Below are 17,908 nucleotides of genomic sequence, written 5' to 3'. Positions count from 1 at the left end.
GCCCAATTCAGTGATATACTTTTTCTCTATTTTATTGATGTAAGCATTTAGATATATAAAATCCTCCCTAAATCTGCTTTGGCTATATATATATATATCATAAATTTTGGTATGCTGTCTCATTATTGTCATTCTTAAGTTATTGATCAGTCCTATAATTTGTTCTATGACCCTCTCATTTTTTTTTTGTTGTTCAGTTATTTTCCAGTTGTACCTGACTCTGTGATCCCATTTAGAATTTTCTTTGGGATTAGATCATTTAGCTTCAAATTAATTTTTAATCTATGTATCTTGAGCCCTTATTGAATATTCTTTTTAAAATTGCATTATGGTCTGGAAAGCATATATTTAATATTTCTACTTTTCTTCATTTGGTTATGAAGTTTTTATGTCCTAAAAATGGTCAGTTTTTTGATGGAGTCATGCACAACTGAGAAAATGTATGTTCTTTTTTGTTTCTATTAAGTTCTTTTAGAGGGTTATTATTCCTAATTTTTCAAGAATTCTATTCATTTCTTTAATTTTTTATGGTTAGATTTATCCATTTCTGAGAGGGGAAAGTCAAGGTGCACCATTAACACATTTTAATATTATATTTTAGTATATTTTACAGTCTACTTCCTTTTATAATTCATTTAACTATTTTTTTTTTAAGAAACAGGATCCTTTGCCACTTGGTAAATAAATGTTGAGTATTAAAATTACTTCATTTTCTGTAGTACCTTTTAGATAAATAATTTCCCTATTTATCTATTTAAATTAAATCTATTTTTGCTTTTCATTTGCCTGAGATCATTATTGCTACTCCTGCTATTTCTTTTTTAACTTCAGCTGAAGCATACTAGATTCTCCTTCAGCTCCTATTTTTTACTCTTTGTGTGTCTTTATGTTTCAATGTGTTTCTTATAAATAACATACTTTTGGATTTTGGTTTTTTATCCATTCTATCTGCTTCCATTTTATAGGTGAATTGATCCTATTTACATTCAAAGTTGTGATTATTAATTATATTTCTCTCCATCCCATTTCCCCTATTTATATTTCTTTGCCTTCTACCCTATCCCTCTTCAAAAATGTGTTTTTCTTCTGACCACTACTTCCATTGATCTTCCCTCTCTTTTGTTAGCTCCCATTTACTTCTCTTGTCTCTTTCCCCTCCTACTTCTCTGTAGGGTAAGATAGATTTCTATCTCCAAATGAGTATGTATGTTGTTCCCTCTTTGAGTCAATTCTGATGAGAGTAAGTTCAAACATCACCAAAGCCTCATCTTCTCCTCCATTGTAAAAGTCTTTCTTTTACACTGGTTCTTCTGCTATCTTCATCCTTTTCACTAGATGTCTTCTAGAAAAAGCTGATTAGTCACTTGTGGATTTTGTAAGTGGGAAGTTATTTTTTTTCAGGTATGAACTGCACTAAAGGACTATGGGGGTCCTTTCTGACTCTGAATTTCTCTGGTTTTGTGATGTTAACTTCATTAGACTAAGGGGACTCATGTAATTAGTATGTACTTTAGATCAAAAGGGAGGCACTGCCCCTAGAATTGTGATTTTTCCTTAGCACATCTAAGGAATACATAAAGAGTATTTGTGGAGTGAATGCAATGAAAGAGTTTAGCCTGGAAAGTCAGGAGACTTGCTCCTGGCATTGCTGTTAGTTATCTGTGTGATCCTGGTGCAGTTATTTCCCCTTTTAGAGCCTAAGTTTCCCCACATGTGAAATATGACAGTTCCATAAATTAATCCCCAAGAGCCTTTCCACTTCTAATAGCCTACTTTTCTATTTGATCTTGATATTATTTAATGTCTTTCCCATAAAATTGGTCACCTACTGATAGTGTGAGAGATAGCAGGGACTCCAGCCATTTCATGTACTACATTTCCACTGAGTGCTAAAATAAAATAATCACTTGCCATCAAAGAAAATGATTAGAGAACTGGGTAAAGTCTTTGTGATATAGAAACTAACAAAAAGAAGCTCATTAGGAGCAGATGACTAACTTTTTCAGTGTTTATGCAGGGAGGACAGATTAGATGCTGGGAGTAAAACCCAGCTGTTGAGAAATTTTACTCCAAGATTATTCTGTTACTAGCTTCCATATATCCCCAATTTGCATCTGTAAAATGAATTGTGGGTGTATACCCCCAAGTAAAAATGTCATCTAACCTTAGTTATGGAGAAGTTTTGGCAGCATCATGCTATTTAGCAACCACAAACTTGTTTTTCTGCCTGGCACATTCCTATTGGCCTCCCCTCCCCTTCTCTCCTTTCCTCTCCTCTGCTTCTCTCTTCTCTTCTCCTCTTCCCTCCTGTCCTGTCCTGTCCTCTCCCCTTCTCTCTTTGTAAAAAGACACTTTTGCTTATTGTTAGAGGAACTAAATCTTTATGGAAGTAGAATGAAAGCTCCTTGAGGGCAGGGCCAGATTATTTTTTTTTTCATTTTGCATCTCTAGAGCAGTATTCTACCTATAGTCAAAACTAATAGGTGTTAGTTGAGTAGAGATAAATTGAATGGATGTGAAAATAGTATTGCCAGGTCAGTGCAATAATCATAGCATGCCAAGTACTCAAATCACTACCTAACAGTGACGTGGATGGAGACAAAGATGGCATGTTTACATTGGCTGCTGCCATAAAACTGGAAGTGACAGGCTCATTGGGTAGATAGAAATGGAAAGTAAAGAGATTTTAGATTGGGTTAATGGGGCACTTTGGGACTCTTCTAATCATGAAACATTTTTCTTCAAAAATGTTTTTTCTTTTTGTTTTTTAAAACTATAACATAATAGGGTAATTCCCTTTAGAGCAGAAATCTCTCCCTGACCTCTATATCATTGCTTCTACATCTCCCTGGGACTAAACATAATGAATAAATGAATGAAAATGCATTTATTAAGTACATGCTATGTGCCAGTCACTGTTAGATATACAAAAGTAAGACAGTCTCTACCCTCAAGATGCATACCTTTTAATAGTGAGGAATAACAGCAGTGTTAGTAATAACAGCAACAATAGTTAGTATTTAAATAGAGCTTTAAGATTTTCAAAGTTCTTCACAAATATTATTTCATTTTATCCTCACAACAACTTTTGAAGGCATATTCTATTATTATCTCCATTTTACAAATGTGGAAACTAAGGCATACAGAGGTTAAGTTACTTGCACAGAGTTATACAGCTAGTCAGTGTCTGAGGTCACATTTGAACTCAGGTATTCCTGACTCTGTATCTAGATTCTCTTCTTTGTGCTACCTAGCTGTCACAATGATATAATGTAGAGTGATGGCTAAGGAAAGAATTCACTTGGATGATGAGATTCTGGAGTGATTTGCCATTTCCTTCTCCAGCTCATTTTATAGATGAGGAAACTGAGGCAAATAGAGTCAAGTGACTTGCCCAGAATCACATAGCTATTAAGTTTTGGAGGCCATATTTCAACTCAGGAAGATATGTCTTCTGGATTTCAGGCTTGGCATTCTATTCATTGTGCCACCTAGCTGTTCAACTGCTATCAGATTGCTCTTCAAATGCTTGAAGACAGCTATTTCTTGTCCCTCATTTTTTTTTCTGAGCTAACAAACTTCATCTCCTTTACTTTAGTGGTCTTCAAAGACCTTTAGCCTGAGTTAGAGTACCAACTGTAAGATTTAAATTAGGTTGTAACTCAACATGAGAGTTATAAAAGTGGTCATCATTCATAAAATATTAGTTCTAAGTCAAAATGACTTTTAGCAGCTTTTATTTAAAACAAGGTAGAGATAGTGAAAGTATGAAATATGGAAGGAGACAAAGCCTGGTCTAGCCTTCCAGTCCTAAGTGCCACTCCAGTAAAGTCCAGCTCAGCCCCTGGCAGGGGCTTCCCCAAGTCCTGATCTCCATGTGGATTTCCCATTAGTCCTCAGTCAGAGTGTCTTTAGCTCTACTCACTGATGCAGAATCCAAGGGAAGAGTCTCTCCAGGAATCAGACTTTCCAAAAAACCAAGGAAGAAAAGAGGCCAGACCATATTCATCTCCTCTTTTATACCCCCTTTCCCACATCACTTCCTGTCTCTCCCCCTCTTTACAGGAACCAATTTCAGCCTCCGAATTTTCCTAGTACTGCCCAAGGTGGCGCAGGGCTTACGGTTTTTGGTGCTCTGAACTAGTAAGTGATTTGTGAACTCTCTTACCTAATGATTCACTAGCTACTATGTAGGGGTGCTTGAAGTTCTTGGTTTGAATAGTTAAAAGTAGACAAAGGGAGAGTTAATTCTATCTTCACAATCCTCCCTGTGATTCTGTTGGGAGAAGAGCATGATGAAATCTGCCAGATTTATATGCCTTGGGTCTCCAATGAATCATTTAATATATCCAGCTTATATCTCTAAAGATCTTCTAGCTAGAGGTGCATACAATATTGCATGTTCTAAGAGGAAGTTACAATAGTTGGAGATAAGAAGGAAATAAAAGAGAGAGACCAACACCAATAATTGGTAGGCACACTGACAAAAAGCCAATTAGGGGGAAATACCCTTTGGCATAAGAGTTTACATTCAAAATAAATGTGTTCAACCCCCTTCAGTTCAATTCACTACATCCCAAAGTTCATTCTGGATCTTCTGATGCAGTGTAGGTTTCTGCAGGCTTGTTGATGGCCCCCTCTCCAAACAGTCCATTTTCTTGATTTGGTAAATTAGTGAGCTTCTTTTCCTGAAATTTTTCTCAAAAAATTTTTAAATCTTAGATTTTGCAAAAATTATATAATTCACCCCATATTGTGTGTCAGGCACATAGTTTGCATTCCCCCTGCTTACCAGTTAGAACTTTTTAGACCTAGGGTGGAAATTTCAAAGCGGAATGGATTAAGTCCCTTATGGAGGTGAAGGGAGGCATTATCTTTGGAGTGGTTATGGGGCAATGCTGTATCAAGTAGGGATATCTATGTAAGGGATGCATCTAGAAAGCTGGCACGAAGAATTCAGCTGGCTAGGAATTGAGAGAAGGGAAAGTGGGCACGATCCCCAAACAATCTATGACAGAAGCAGTGAAATAGTTTGTGAAAAGGAGTGAACTTTGAGGGCTGGTCTGAAATGAGTCTTCAGGGAGGTATCACATTTGGAGGAGGGAATTTAGCAGAGCTAGAGTCCTTGCTCAAAGGATGTAAGAGATCCACCTGCAGTCTGAGCTACAGGCTTAGGAAGGAATTCTCTCTGTCTCTGACTCTCTCTCTGTCTGTCCCTGTATCTCTCTCTCTCTCTCTCCCTCTCCTCCTCTCTCTCTCTCTCTCTCTCTCTCTCTCTCTCTCCTCTCTCTCTCTTTCTCTCTCTCTCTCTCTCTCTCTCTCTCTCTCTCTCTCTCTCTCTCTCTCTCTCTCTCTCTCTCTCTCTCTCTCTCCCCTCTCCTCTCTCTCTCTCTCTTTCTTTCTCTCTCTCTCTCTGTGCCTGTATCTCTCTCCCTCTCCCTCTCTCTCTCTTTCTCTCTCTCTCTCTTTCTCTCTCTCGCTCTCTCTCTCTCTCTCTCTCTCTCTCTCTCTCTCTATGTATGTATGTATGTATGTATGTATGTATGTGTGTGTGTGCCTGTGGAACCTGGGAGCAAGTGATTCCCTGGAGAGCTGATTGAAGCTCTACTTGACAACCTCTCTTTTCTCAGTACCACAATTCTGATTAAAGTGTGTGGGGAAAGGGGTGATATGGGCAGAAGCATAGCAAGCTGTCTCGTGCAGGCTCCAAATAGCTCAATTTCAAGGTAGTTTCTATAAGAGACGACAGGAATTTTGATTTCTCTAGAGCAGGACTTCCTGATCATTTTGGGGTCGTGGACCTCTTTGGCATTCTAGCAAAGACTATGTTCTAATGTCTGCATTCATAATTGAAAGAAATTCCAAGTTTCTGCGAGTGAAAACAAAGATGTAATTTCCTCCCATCTAAGCTCATGGACTCCCTGAAATCTCACTACTCATCAGGCCTTTCTGGTGTTTCTAAGCTAAGCTCATCTGGTAATGAACAAGATCTCTACAGAAAACTGGGGAAGGAAATCTGCAGCCTTGTTTTACATCTTGAAGAAGCATCTTAGCAACGAAACTCATTTGCCAGAAGAATATGGCTTTCTCCCTTTGAAGGAAGGGAAACAAATGAACCATGAAGCCCCTGGTGTTTGCTGGTAGGTATTTTATGATAGACTTCAACACATTTCCAGGGTGGCCATTTTTATGATGAGTCAAATAACTTAGGAGTCCCTGCTTGCTCTGAGTTCTTCAGTCTTTTCACCAGGGAGACATATATGTTCCCACAGATGTAAGCAGGGCCAGAGAAGCTTATTTTGGCTGGTGCTGCTGAGGAGTCCCTCAGGGGGGGCATGTTTCCTCCTTCCAGCACCTGCTCACTGCATGGCCAGAAACTGACCGATAGACAACTGGACACCAGAGGAAGGGCCCCTGATCTGCTTCCTGTCAAAGGAGTCTACCATAGCTGGAGTATGAGCTCAGAATCCAGCCTGGGAGGAGATGGCTGGTGGTCTCACTCTGACCACTGAAGGAATTTCACAGATCAAACAGGAACAGACAATTTCCTCACAGTAGATGGCAGAACCATTCTACGAAAAAAACAAAACAAAACAAAACTGTGAAATAGATGCAGTTTGTTCTCAGCTTTCTCAGCCTTTTGTTCTGGGTTATTTGATCCCACATTATGATGCCTTTGGCTAAGCAGGAGTAAGGGTGTAGGGGTGAGGAGGAGCCCAGAAAAATGACTCTGTCTGTAGGGTCATTCTTTGGGAAAGCAAATGGTCATTCTCAAAGTACTGTCTTGGGCATTCCCGTTTCCTGTTTCTGATCTGTATGGACTGCCTTGGCTTTTGACCATTTGCTTGTGAACTTTGACCTCATTTTCTAGGTTAACCCAAGGATCCTGTATTGCTCTGATCAAAATTCTTGTCTTTGAACCAACAGAGGGTGTCTTGACTGATGGCTCTGTGCAATTCTTTGATTCTCACATTACATTCAGGATAATTGATTGTTTTGCTCCCTGGACTGTGACTCACAGCTAATAATTATATATAGGTGCAAAATTGCTATAGCTTTTTATATTGTTACTTCTAGCTATGCTGCCTATGGGCCAGCCATATGGTCCCCTACTAATACCATTATTGGGGTACCCACTACTATTTCTGTTACTGCCTGCTGAAGTGGATTTTCCTTTTATTAGCAGACTTTTCCAAGGTCCTCCTCTTGCCCAGTGGCCTTTAAACTGACTAGTTATCCCCAGTTCAGCAGTGGAAGGCTTAGTACCCAATTTCCAAGTAATTCATCCCCCTTTTCCCTAATCATCTCTTTGTAGAGACAACATCTAAGAGAAAAGAATCTGAATAAAGAGATGTTAAAGGAATATAGATACAGAGGAAATAGAATGTGATTGAGGTCACCAATAATACTACTATATGTTAAAAACAGTTTTACAATTTGCAAAAATCTTTCAACTCTTCTGGGAAGGATGCCATTATAAGTACTATTTTTTGCTATTGTATACACAAAGATTTTGAAGCTTAAAATCATAAAAGCGATTACTGAAAGGCAGTTAGGTTGCACTCAGAGATCCTAAGTTCTTTCTCTGGAAGAGAAAAGCATTTTTCATCATGTATCATTTACAATTGTCTCAAATCATTGTATTGATCAAAGATGCCATGTCTTTCATAGTTGATCATTGTTACAATATTGGTATTGTACATAATGCTCTCCTGATTCTTCTTACTTTACTTTGTGTCAGTTCATACAAGGCTTGACATATTTTTTCTGAAACCACTTGTCATTTTTCATAGCAGATTAGTATTTTATCACAATTAGATGCCGCAACTTGTTCAGCCATTCCCAAATTGATATGTATCTTTTCAATTTCTAAATTTTTGCCACCACAAAATGAGTTGCTATAAATATTTTTGTAGGGCATCTAGGTGGCACAGTGAATAGAGAGAGCTTTAGGTTTGGAGTCAGGAAGAACTGAGTTCAAAGTTCAGCTTGAGGCACTCTGGGCAAGTCAGTTAAGTATTTGCCTCAGTTTTCTCATCTGTAAAATGCTCTAGAAAAGGAAATGACATTGAAAACAATTAAATTTATTGAGTATCTTATGATTACCTTTTCATGCTTACCTTGTGCTTCTCTTGTGTCTGATATTTCAATGCCAATTTAAAAATTCATCATTGGTCTTTTCATTAGGAATGTTCTAAAGTCCTCTATTTCATTAAATATCCATTTTTTTTCCCTGAAGGATTATACTCAGTTTTTTAGGGTAGGGAACTTGTGGCTATAATCCTAGCTCCTTTGTATTCCAGCATATCATATTCTAAATCCTCCATACCCTTACATGGAAATTGCTTAATCTTTTGTGACTCTATCACTCTACAACATTTGAATATATATTTTTTGTATGCTTTCCATATTTTTCCCTTAACTTGGGATCTCTGGAGTTTGGCTATAATATTCCTGGGAGGGAATCTTTTTCAGGAGGCGAATGGGAGAATTTTTCAATTTTTATTTTAATTTCTGGATTTAAGATTTTGGGGCAGTTTTCCTTGATAATTTCCTAAAATATTAGATCTTGGCTTTTTTTTTTATTATGGCTTTCTGTTAGTCCAATAATTCTTGAATGATCTCTCTTTGATTTGTTTTCCAAATCAATTGTTTTAAATGAAATTTCCCCATATATTTCTCTTTTTTTCATTCTTTAGACTTTGTTTTATATTTGTATTAATGATGAAGTCATTAGCTTTCACTTGCCCAATTCTAATTTTTATAAAATTATTTTCTTCAGTGAGTTTTTATACCTCTTTTTACATTTGGCCAATTCTGTTTTTTAAAAAATTCTTTTCCATTTGTTCTATTCTACTTTCTAAGGAGTTCTTTATTTCAATGAATTTTTGTTCCTTTTTTTTTACCACTAGCCCAATTCTGGTTTTTAAATAGTTCTTTTCTTTAATTTTTTGTGTGTCTCTTTTGCCAAGCTGCTAATTCTCTTTTTATAAATTTCTTGCATCACTCTCATTTCTTTTTTCCTATTTTTATCTAGTATTCATCACTTTAATTCTTTTGGGAATTCTTATTGGATTTGCATCCATTAGCATTTTTCTTTAATGCCTTACTTATGGGTGTTTTCACATTATTAGCTTCTTCTGAGTTTCTATCTTGGTCTTTCCTGCCACGTTAGTAGCTTTTTATCTCAAAGTCCTTTTTAAAAAATCATTTGCTCATTTTCCCATTCCATTTCTCTAGTTGAACATTATGTTAAAGTTGGACTCTGTTTACCTAGGGTTTGGGAGGCACTATCTTAGGCTCCAGACTTTTTCATGATATTCTTTTCAGAGATAGCGCTTGAGTTCTATATGTTTTTGGCATTTCTAAGGTGGTTTGATCTGAAGAGAAGTGTGGTCACTGTGGTCACTGCTTTCCTCATCTTAACTCTGACCTCTACCTAGTAAGGGCCCTGTTCCAGCTGCAAGGGTGGCCTTGGAATTCTTATCAAGTCTCCTGAAATCATAAATGCTAGTCCTCCACTCTGTCTTGGAACTGTGGCCAGGGCCCCTACTCCCTCTTCATGGATCAGAAATGCTTCTTTCTTCTTCATACCTGTAACCCAGAACTGCTTATAAGCAAAAGAGTCACCAATCAGCACCAGCTGTACTCAATAGCAGCAAAGGGTTCCCTGTACTCTCTTTCTGACAAGTTGTTAAATTCCCTTCCTGTCTTTGGACTGAGGAGCTCCTGAAGCTGTTACTGCTGCTATCATAGCTGCCTCCTCCCAGACCCATTATTATTGCTACCATCATTCACTCTCTGGGACCTGCTCACATTCTTGGGTTAGAGATCTCTCCTGCTAAACTCTGAAGTTGTTTTAGGCAGGAAAAAATGTCTCCCTCTGATCTTTTATTAGTTCTACCACTCCAAAATTTGATTTGAGTAGTTATTTTAAGATTGTTTGGAGGGGAATGTTGAGAGAGTTTAGCTGGATTGCTGCCTGGATTCTGCCATATTGGCTCCACCTAATCTCAAATGACTTGAAAGCACATCAGATGTAAGGGTGTTGATCATTCCTTCTCATTCCTTCTCATTCCTAAAGACAAAGGGGAAGAAGTTTTATAGGTATTTGAGGCATTTTTTTTCAGTCTTGAATTTTTGTCTCCTACTGACTGACAGGGAGCAGGAGTTTTTAACAAACTTTGGGAACCAGAAGTGGGTTGAAATCCCATTTCTGAAAGTAAGTCACCATGAACAATTTACTTTCTCCTTTTGATCTGTTTCGTATCTGCAAAATGAGCGAATAAATGAAAAATTATTTAAGTACTTTCAATGTGGGAAGTACTCTGCTAAATTCTGGAGATACAAATAGAAAAATAAGACTGATCATCCAAATGTTTCACTCTACATTTGAATATTTCTCCCCAAATAAGCTAGTTATTACTGTCCTAACAACCAAACCAAACATCTGAATAGTTCCTGAACAATCCCTCTATTGTGAGGGTTGCTGGATAAACGAAAAAATGAAATAATCATAGTAATATGCATCTCTATATGCTTCTGGGGTGTACAAAATACTTTCCTTACTACTCTCCTGAGAAGTCAGGTGACTAGTATTACATACATTTCCTGATAAGGAAAATTAGGCCAAGAAAAATAAAGTGATTTCCTGATAGTCAAATAGCAAGAGCTGAACCCAGCCTTCTTCCACTCCTTTCTATATTATTTGTTGCCTGTTAAACCCCCAAAGCATGGCTATTATTCCTTTATCAATCTGTACTGAGTCCCAAATATCATCTTAACCTGTTTTATATACAGAAAGTTAAATAAAATCAGTTATGCTGAAGCTTTGAATCAGTCAACAATAATTTATTAATTATTTACCATATGTTGGGCACCATACTGAGTTCTACAAAGAAAAGCAAAAACACAGTCCTGGTATGAATGATGCCTAAATGATTGAACCTATTTGAGGATCTAGATTAAAGAAATTGAATGCTCAGAATATTGTAAGAAAAAGAATAATGGAATTAGAGAACTTTTATTCAAGTACTTTAGTAGCTCTGCTTCTATGATAATGGATAAACTTCTTAAGCTGTTTGCATCTCTGTTTCCTCATCTATAAAATGAGGAAGGTGCATTAGATGGTCTTCAAATTCACTTCCAGTTCTAAATTCATGAGCCCATAGAATTCATCCATTAGTTTATAGATAATATACAGACCTTGAAAATGGACAATGAACTCAATCCACATTTAACCCTGAAGAGGTTAGATAGTCTACTGGGTTGCATTTGCAAAACACTGAAGTTCTTGTCATGACTTTCAATTTCTTCCCCAAATAAAGGTCCATTGAAAAAAACACTAATGTATTTTTAGGGTCATATGACAAAGTATTGGAACACTATTGTCTCTGAGCAATTGAAGTTGAGTATCATCCAAAAGTCAAGGCACGTCAATATGGTCTTTTCAGGCAGGTTGCAACACATTAGAAATGGGGAATATACAGACCAAATGTGTAAAGAATTGTGCCAAAGAATCACAGAATTTGAAATTTGGAAGGTACATTAGGGACCTTATTGTTCAACACATTTATGAAAGGAATCTCCACTATAATATACAGGATGAATTTTTTAAAGTCTGTTTGAAGACTTCTAAGGAAGGAGAAGCTGCCACCTCTTAAGGTAACCCATTCCATTTTTGGACAGCACTAATTAGAAAAAAATTTCCAGACATCATGACTCAACTGGTCTCTGCAACATTCATACATTGCTTCTGGTTCTACCCTCTGGGATTAACAAAGAACAAGTCTAATCTTTCTCTCATATGATAGCCTTTCATACACTTGAAGATAGATGTCACATCTCCTTGAGTCATCTGATATCTAAACATCTCCAGTTTTTTAGCTGTTTTTCATGTGACCTCAATTCAAGGACCTTTACCATCTTGGTAGCCCTCCATTGGATTTTCTTGAGTTGACCAATATCCTTTAAACATGGCACCTGGACAGAAAACTTCAGATGAGGTTGATTGAGGGCAGAGTACAGTGGGACTATCTCTACTCTGTTTTTTGGAAGTTAAGCATCTCTTTTAATGCAGCTCAAGATTGTATGAGCTTTTTGGCTACCACATGATGCAGCTTACTCACATTAAGCTTTCAATTCACTTCTATCTTTATTAGCACAATTTCTGTCTAATCCTTCCTCTCCTCATCTACTTGTAAAGGGTTATTTTTTTGTACCCAAGTGTACCTAAGACTTTATGTTTATTCCTACTGAATATCTGCTTTTAGATTTAGTCTCGTGCTCTCATCTGGATCCCTGTGGATCTTGATTCTGTCCTCCAGTATGTTACTTAGCCCCTCTCCCTCAGTTTTTTGTCATCTGCAAATTTGATGTTATGTCATGTATGACTTTATTTAAGTTACTGGCAAAAATGGCACAGGGCCATCTCTCAGGGGACTCCTCTGGAGATCTCCCACCAGGTTGGCTTTGAACCATTGCTTTTGAATCCAGCCATCCAGCCTGTTTAGAATCCATCTCATTTTATAATCATTTAAATTAAATGTATGACCTCCTCAAAGGAAGATGGGCTGTTCAGGTTGTGAAAATGAGAAATAACTGATAGCTAGTATACTCTACATTACTTAGTGTAAAACACAGAAAGAGCAATAAGAGGTTACAAAGAAAATACTTTAAGGAGAAATCCACTCACTGAGGATTGTGCTAATAACAAAAAGCTCTATGTTATTTTTGGAAGAAGGGTTTTTCCATTATAAACTGTGATTATTAAAACCTGCTGTGATTTTGGAGCACTTTTTTTTTTGCTTTTGTGGCAACTGTTTTTTTTTTTGACAATTTTGTTTTCTTTTTAAGTGATTGCTTTATAATACCATTTCAGGCAAAATATAGGAGCAGGGATGCCTTAGTACAGACTACTAAGTATCTAATAATAATCATTCAAATATGAATGCAAATACTGGCTATGTGAGTCTGGAAAAATAACCTCTGTCTCAATTAACTGATCTTTAGAATAAGGATAATAATAATACCTACCTCTCAGTTTTATTGTGAGGATCAAATGATATAATTATTATAAGACATTTTCCATAATTTTGGGCACAGACTATATTTATTATTATTATTATTATTAAAATCTATGTTACATTAAAGATCCCAGGTATTTCCCTCCATCTTTCCTCCCCACACTAAGAAAAACCCATTATTTAATAAAATAAAGGTATATATAAAACTGTCTTGCTATGTTTTTATTTATCAGTTCTTTCTCTGGAGATGGACATATACAAGTTATTTTTCAAACAAAATTTCTGTTGCTGTATATAATATTCTCTTGGTTCTGCTTATTTTGCTCTTCATAATTTCATTTGTCTTCCCAGAATAAAAAAAAAAATTAGCCTGTTCATTATTTCTTTTGGTCTATTAGTATTCAATTACAATCATAAGACACAACTTTCTTACCCATTCCTCCACTGATGGGCATCCCCTCAATTTCCAGTTCTTTTCCATCACAAAGAGAGCTGCTACAAATATTTTAGAACATAAGTTCTTTTCCTTTTTTCCTCATCACCTTAAGAAGCACACCTAATAGTAGTATTTATGGGTCTAAAGGTATACATAGTTTTATAACTCTTTGGGCACAATTGGAGATTGATCTCCAAAATGGATGCATCAGTTAGATCACAGTTCCATTAACAATGTTTTTGTTTGTCCAAATCGCCTCCAATATTTGTTATGTTGCCCTTTTTATCATTTTAGCCAATCTGACAGATATATGATGATACTCCAGAATTGTTTTGATTTACATTTCTCTAATAATGATTAAGAAAAAAATTTATATGGCTATATACAACTTTTATTTCTTCATTTAAAGCACTCTGTATACATCCTTTCATCCTTTGTCAACTGGGTAATGGCTCCTATTCTTATAAATTTAACAAATTTTTCTATGTATTTTAGATATGAGACCTCAAACCATGACCCTATATATAAAATCCTCCCCCCACCTCTAATTTTCTGCTTTCTTTCTAATCTTGGCTACATTAGCTTTATTTGTGCAATCCCGTTTAAATTTAATATATTCAAATTTATTCATTTTACATCTAATTCTTTCTTTTGCTTATGCATAAATTCCTTTTCTATCTATAAATGATAGGTAACATGTTTATGTTCTTCAACTTTGCTTAGGAAATCTCCCTTTATGTCTATGTGATGTATCCATTTTGATCTTCTCTTGGTAAATTATGGAAAATGTTCTATACCTAGCTTCTGCCAGACTGTTTTTTAGTTTTTTGCTACAATTTTTATCAAATAGTGAATTTTTATCCCCAAAGCTTGGATTTTTACTTTTGTCAAACACAAAGTTACTATAATCTTTTACAACTGTTTGTTGTCCATCTGTTCTGTTGCACTGATTTACTTTTCTATTTCTTAGCTAGCACCAGAAAGTTTTGAGAATTACCTCTTTATAGTATAGTTTGCAATCTGGCACTCCTAGGTCTCTTTCCTTTACATTTTTTATTAATTCCTTTGAATTTATTAACCATTTGTTCATCCAAATGAATTTTGTTATTTTTTTTTTTGAGTTTCTTTTTAAATATATGCTTGTTTTCTTCCTTCCTTTTCTATTTGTAATCTATACATTGGCCTGTTTGACCAAACCAGGTTGAGGATAACCAATAAGTACACATTGATGATTTTGGAGGATAGTAACTTGTAAGTGAAACTCTGTCTCTTAAATCAAATTCATTTTCAAGTCAAGACATTACTCATCACTCCCTATTTTTCTCTAACACTGTGATAACATTGGTCCTCTTCAAAAATGGAGGATGAACAACTTGTAGTCTGTATATGGATTGTTCTTTTGTACCTATGGAAGTGCCTGTATTATCCTTTTAGAACTATTTTTTTAAATCCATACCTTCTGTCTTGGAATCAATACTGTGTATTGGTTCCAAGGCAGAAGAGTGATAAGGGCTAGGCAATGGCAGTCAAGTGACTTGCCCAGGGTCACACAGCTGGAAAGTGTTTGAGGACAGATTTGAAACCAGGACATCCCATCTCTAGGCCTGTTTCTCAATCCACTGAGCCATCTATCTGCCCCCTAGAACTATTTTCATTCTTCATCATTTCATAATCTCTTCAAATTTCTTTGAATTCCTTGTGTCCATCATGCCTTATATTAAAATGGTATTCCATTACATACATATATGCCACCATTTATTCAACTATCCTATCATTATTGGGAATATTATTTTCTCCCTCACTTTCTGCTTTTACAAATAGTACAGCTTTGAATATTTTTGTTTAGATTTTTAAAACTTCTATAACCTCCCTGGAGTATGTATCCCATAGTAGAATAATAGGATCAAAGGGCATGAATAATTTTATTATTTTTATTGAATAGCTCCATATTTCTTTCCAGGATTATCAGAACAATTCACAGTCAGATCTGCTTTTCTACTGTCCCATCCACATTAAGTTTTTTCTAACTTTTATTATTCTCATTAGTTTGAAGGACATAAGGTTTTACTTTAGAGTTCATTGGCTCATAATATCATAATTCAAGAGCTGACAGGTACCTCAGATACTATATTACAGATAAGAAAACTGAGAAAACCACAGAGATTCAGTGACTTGATTGAGGTTATATATGTAGTGATTTTGTATTTATGCAAATTACTGATTATATCTTTTGAACACTTTTTCAGAGGATTGTTGATAGATTATATTTCTTTTAGAAATTGTGTTCATATCCTTTGTTAATAGGCTACTTATTGTAAAAAATATCCTAAAGCTATGATTGTGGTTCTAAGTGCTCCATTTGAATAATGAATCTACCATAAATGGAACCATGAGAGCAGTGGGAAGGACTGGAGAAAAGACTCCACAAAGTTGGGAGTTTGATATTTCTGAAGATATCATTATTTCTTCTCACTTAAAAGTGACAAACTAAAACCATTTTATTTTAAGGCTGATCTTTTTAATCCTTTGGCTACCATGAAGATATATCCCATGCATTTGTAAATTTGGAGTCAGTTTTTCCTTGGATTAAAACAATATTAAAAGAAAATAGTATCAGAAATAGTACACAAGATGAGTCTTTAATACTTAGAGCAAAATCTATCAAAACAAAATCTATAGTAGCTTCCTGGAAGCATTCTTTAAGAGGACATCTCAGGACTTCATAATGATCTTTTCTACAACTAACTTGTTTGTGTGGAACCGTAACACTTTTTTGCAAGCTAGATGGATTGAAATAGAAATAGATGGATTAAAATATGGAAGAGCAACTTGTCCATACCTACCCTGGAGTCAAGTTGGGTCAAGACAAGAAACATTTTTAAAGAGCTTACTTTGTATTTTGCTAATTACCTGCAATAATGATGATGTCAATGTTTTCTGCAGTTTGAAAAATGCAAATGTCAGAGAGAGGAAATTCAGGTACCTCATTTCAATTAATCAATGAAGAATTTTCATTGTGCTAATCAGATAGTCTACACACTGTGATCTCTCTTTTTTTAGGTATAAACCTCTTTGATTAGGTCAAACTGATTGTTTTCAACCCATCAAGTTAATCCCAATTCTGGAGACTTTAAGTAGCTAAAGAAAATTCAGTAGGGAGCCAGTCAAAGAGTAAATAAGATTAATGATGAAATAGTTCTAGTTTGTGGGATTTGAGTTCAAGAGGGTTTAAGGGAGATTCTTTCTGCCTGTCTTTCTCCATCTATTTGTCTCTGTCATTCTCCCCTTCTCTGTCTGTTTCTCTGTATCTGTTCTCTCTCTCTCCACTCCCTCTCCCTCTCCCACTCTCCCCCTTTTCATACATTTTCTCACCAAGTCATCAGAAAGACTAGATTAGTATTAATTCATCATAGAGGGATCAGAGATCTGGCCAACAGGAGACGATATTTCTACCCAGGAGCAATAGGCATGTGTGCAAAGGCAGATCCAGGGAAGCAAGACTTCTTTTATTGGAGAGAAGTGACAGCAATAGAATCTACAAAGGCACCAATTGTCACAGCCAGGCAGAGTGTCACACTAAAAGGAAACTTCATGAACTTATACAAAGGTAGAAAAAAGACTTGCAGGAACCAGAAATTTTGCATTGGCCACATGCATTCTCTACTTTTGTGTCTTATTTCTTTATACTTTAAATTCATGTCCATTTTCTTCATAGATCTTGTTTAAGTTTGTAGCAAAGTGAACCCCAGACCACAAAGGAGAATGCTTATGTAACTATTGTTCTTGCAATACTATTTTAGTAAATACTTTTGCCAAAAAGCCAATTACCTGGCTGATCACTAGCGGGTAGTATGCCAGTGGGGGCTCATGAGTTAGGTATTAGGAACCTCCCTCCTTAAGAATATTTCTAGGGCCCTCCAAAAAGCCTAGTAGCTACCTTTGGAGTTTTGGCTCCTTAGGTGAGAGTAGCATCAGAGGGAGATAGTGTTATGCATATGAATATTTTGAAACATTATTTTTTCTTACTTCTTTGTTGTAATTTCTTATTTTGAGAAAACCTCTTACTTTTTCTGAAGACAGAGGGGCTCAGAAAAATCTCATTTTTTTTTCCTCACTTGACCTAAAGCTTGAACCTAGAGCTTGAGCTTACAGCATTCCAGAAAGAACAAGTTAGAACAATTTAATGGGACTCTGGGATAGTTATTTTTTGTTGTTCTGTACTATTATTCTCTAAGTATTTTTATTCTTATTTGAAATTCCCCTTCAGTTTCAAATATTCTATTTTTATGCATAAACATGTATATTTCACCTTGATCTTACTGAAATAGTTTCTGGCACTTTGTTCTTGCAATAATTCTAGATCTTCTTTTGAAAAGTTTTTTTTTTTTGCGTTAAAATATCCATTTACTTTTACCCATTTTTTTTGTGTTTTTTAAACACATGAATA

General features: G+C 35.9%; 1 long non-coding RNA gene across 1 annotated transcript in view; it reads right to left on the bottom strand.

The window, feature by feature from the left end:
• Positions 1-3,722: 3,722 nt before the first annotated feature.
• The window catches only part of LOC103092967 (uncharacterized), a 70,486-nt gene continuing 56,300 nt past the window's right edge, over positions 3,723-17,908 (bottom strand). Inside the window, exon 3 of the long non-coding RNA XR_459943.2 lies at positions 3,723-6,572. This is a non-coding gene — a long non-coding RNA (uncharacterized LOC103092967). The remainder of the gene's footprint in view (positions 6,573-17,908) is intronic.

The sequence above is a fragment of the Monodelphis domestica genome, chromosome 1 (genome assembly GCF_027887165.1).
Source record: "Monodelphis domestica isolate mMonDom1 chromosome 1, mMonDom1.pri, whole genome shotgun sequence".
NCBI lineage: Eukaryota > Metazoa > Chordata > Mammalia > Didelphimorphia > Didelphidae > Monodelphis > Monodelphis domestica.
The sequence above is the reverse complement of the archived record's forward strand: the minus strand, read 5'-3'. Positions and strand labels throughout refer to the sequence as shown.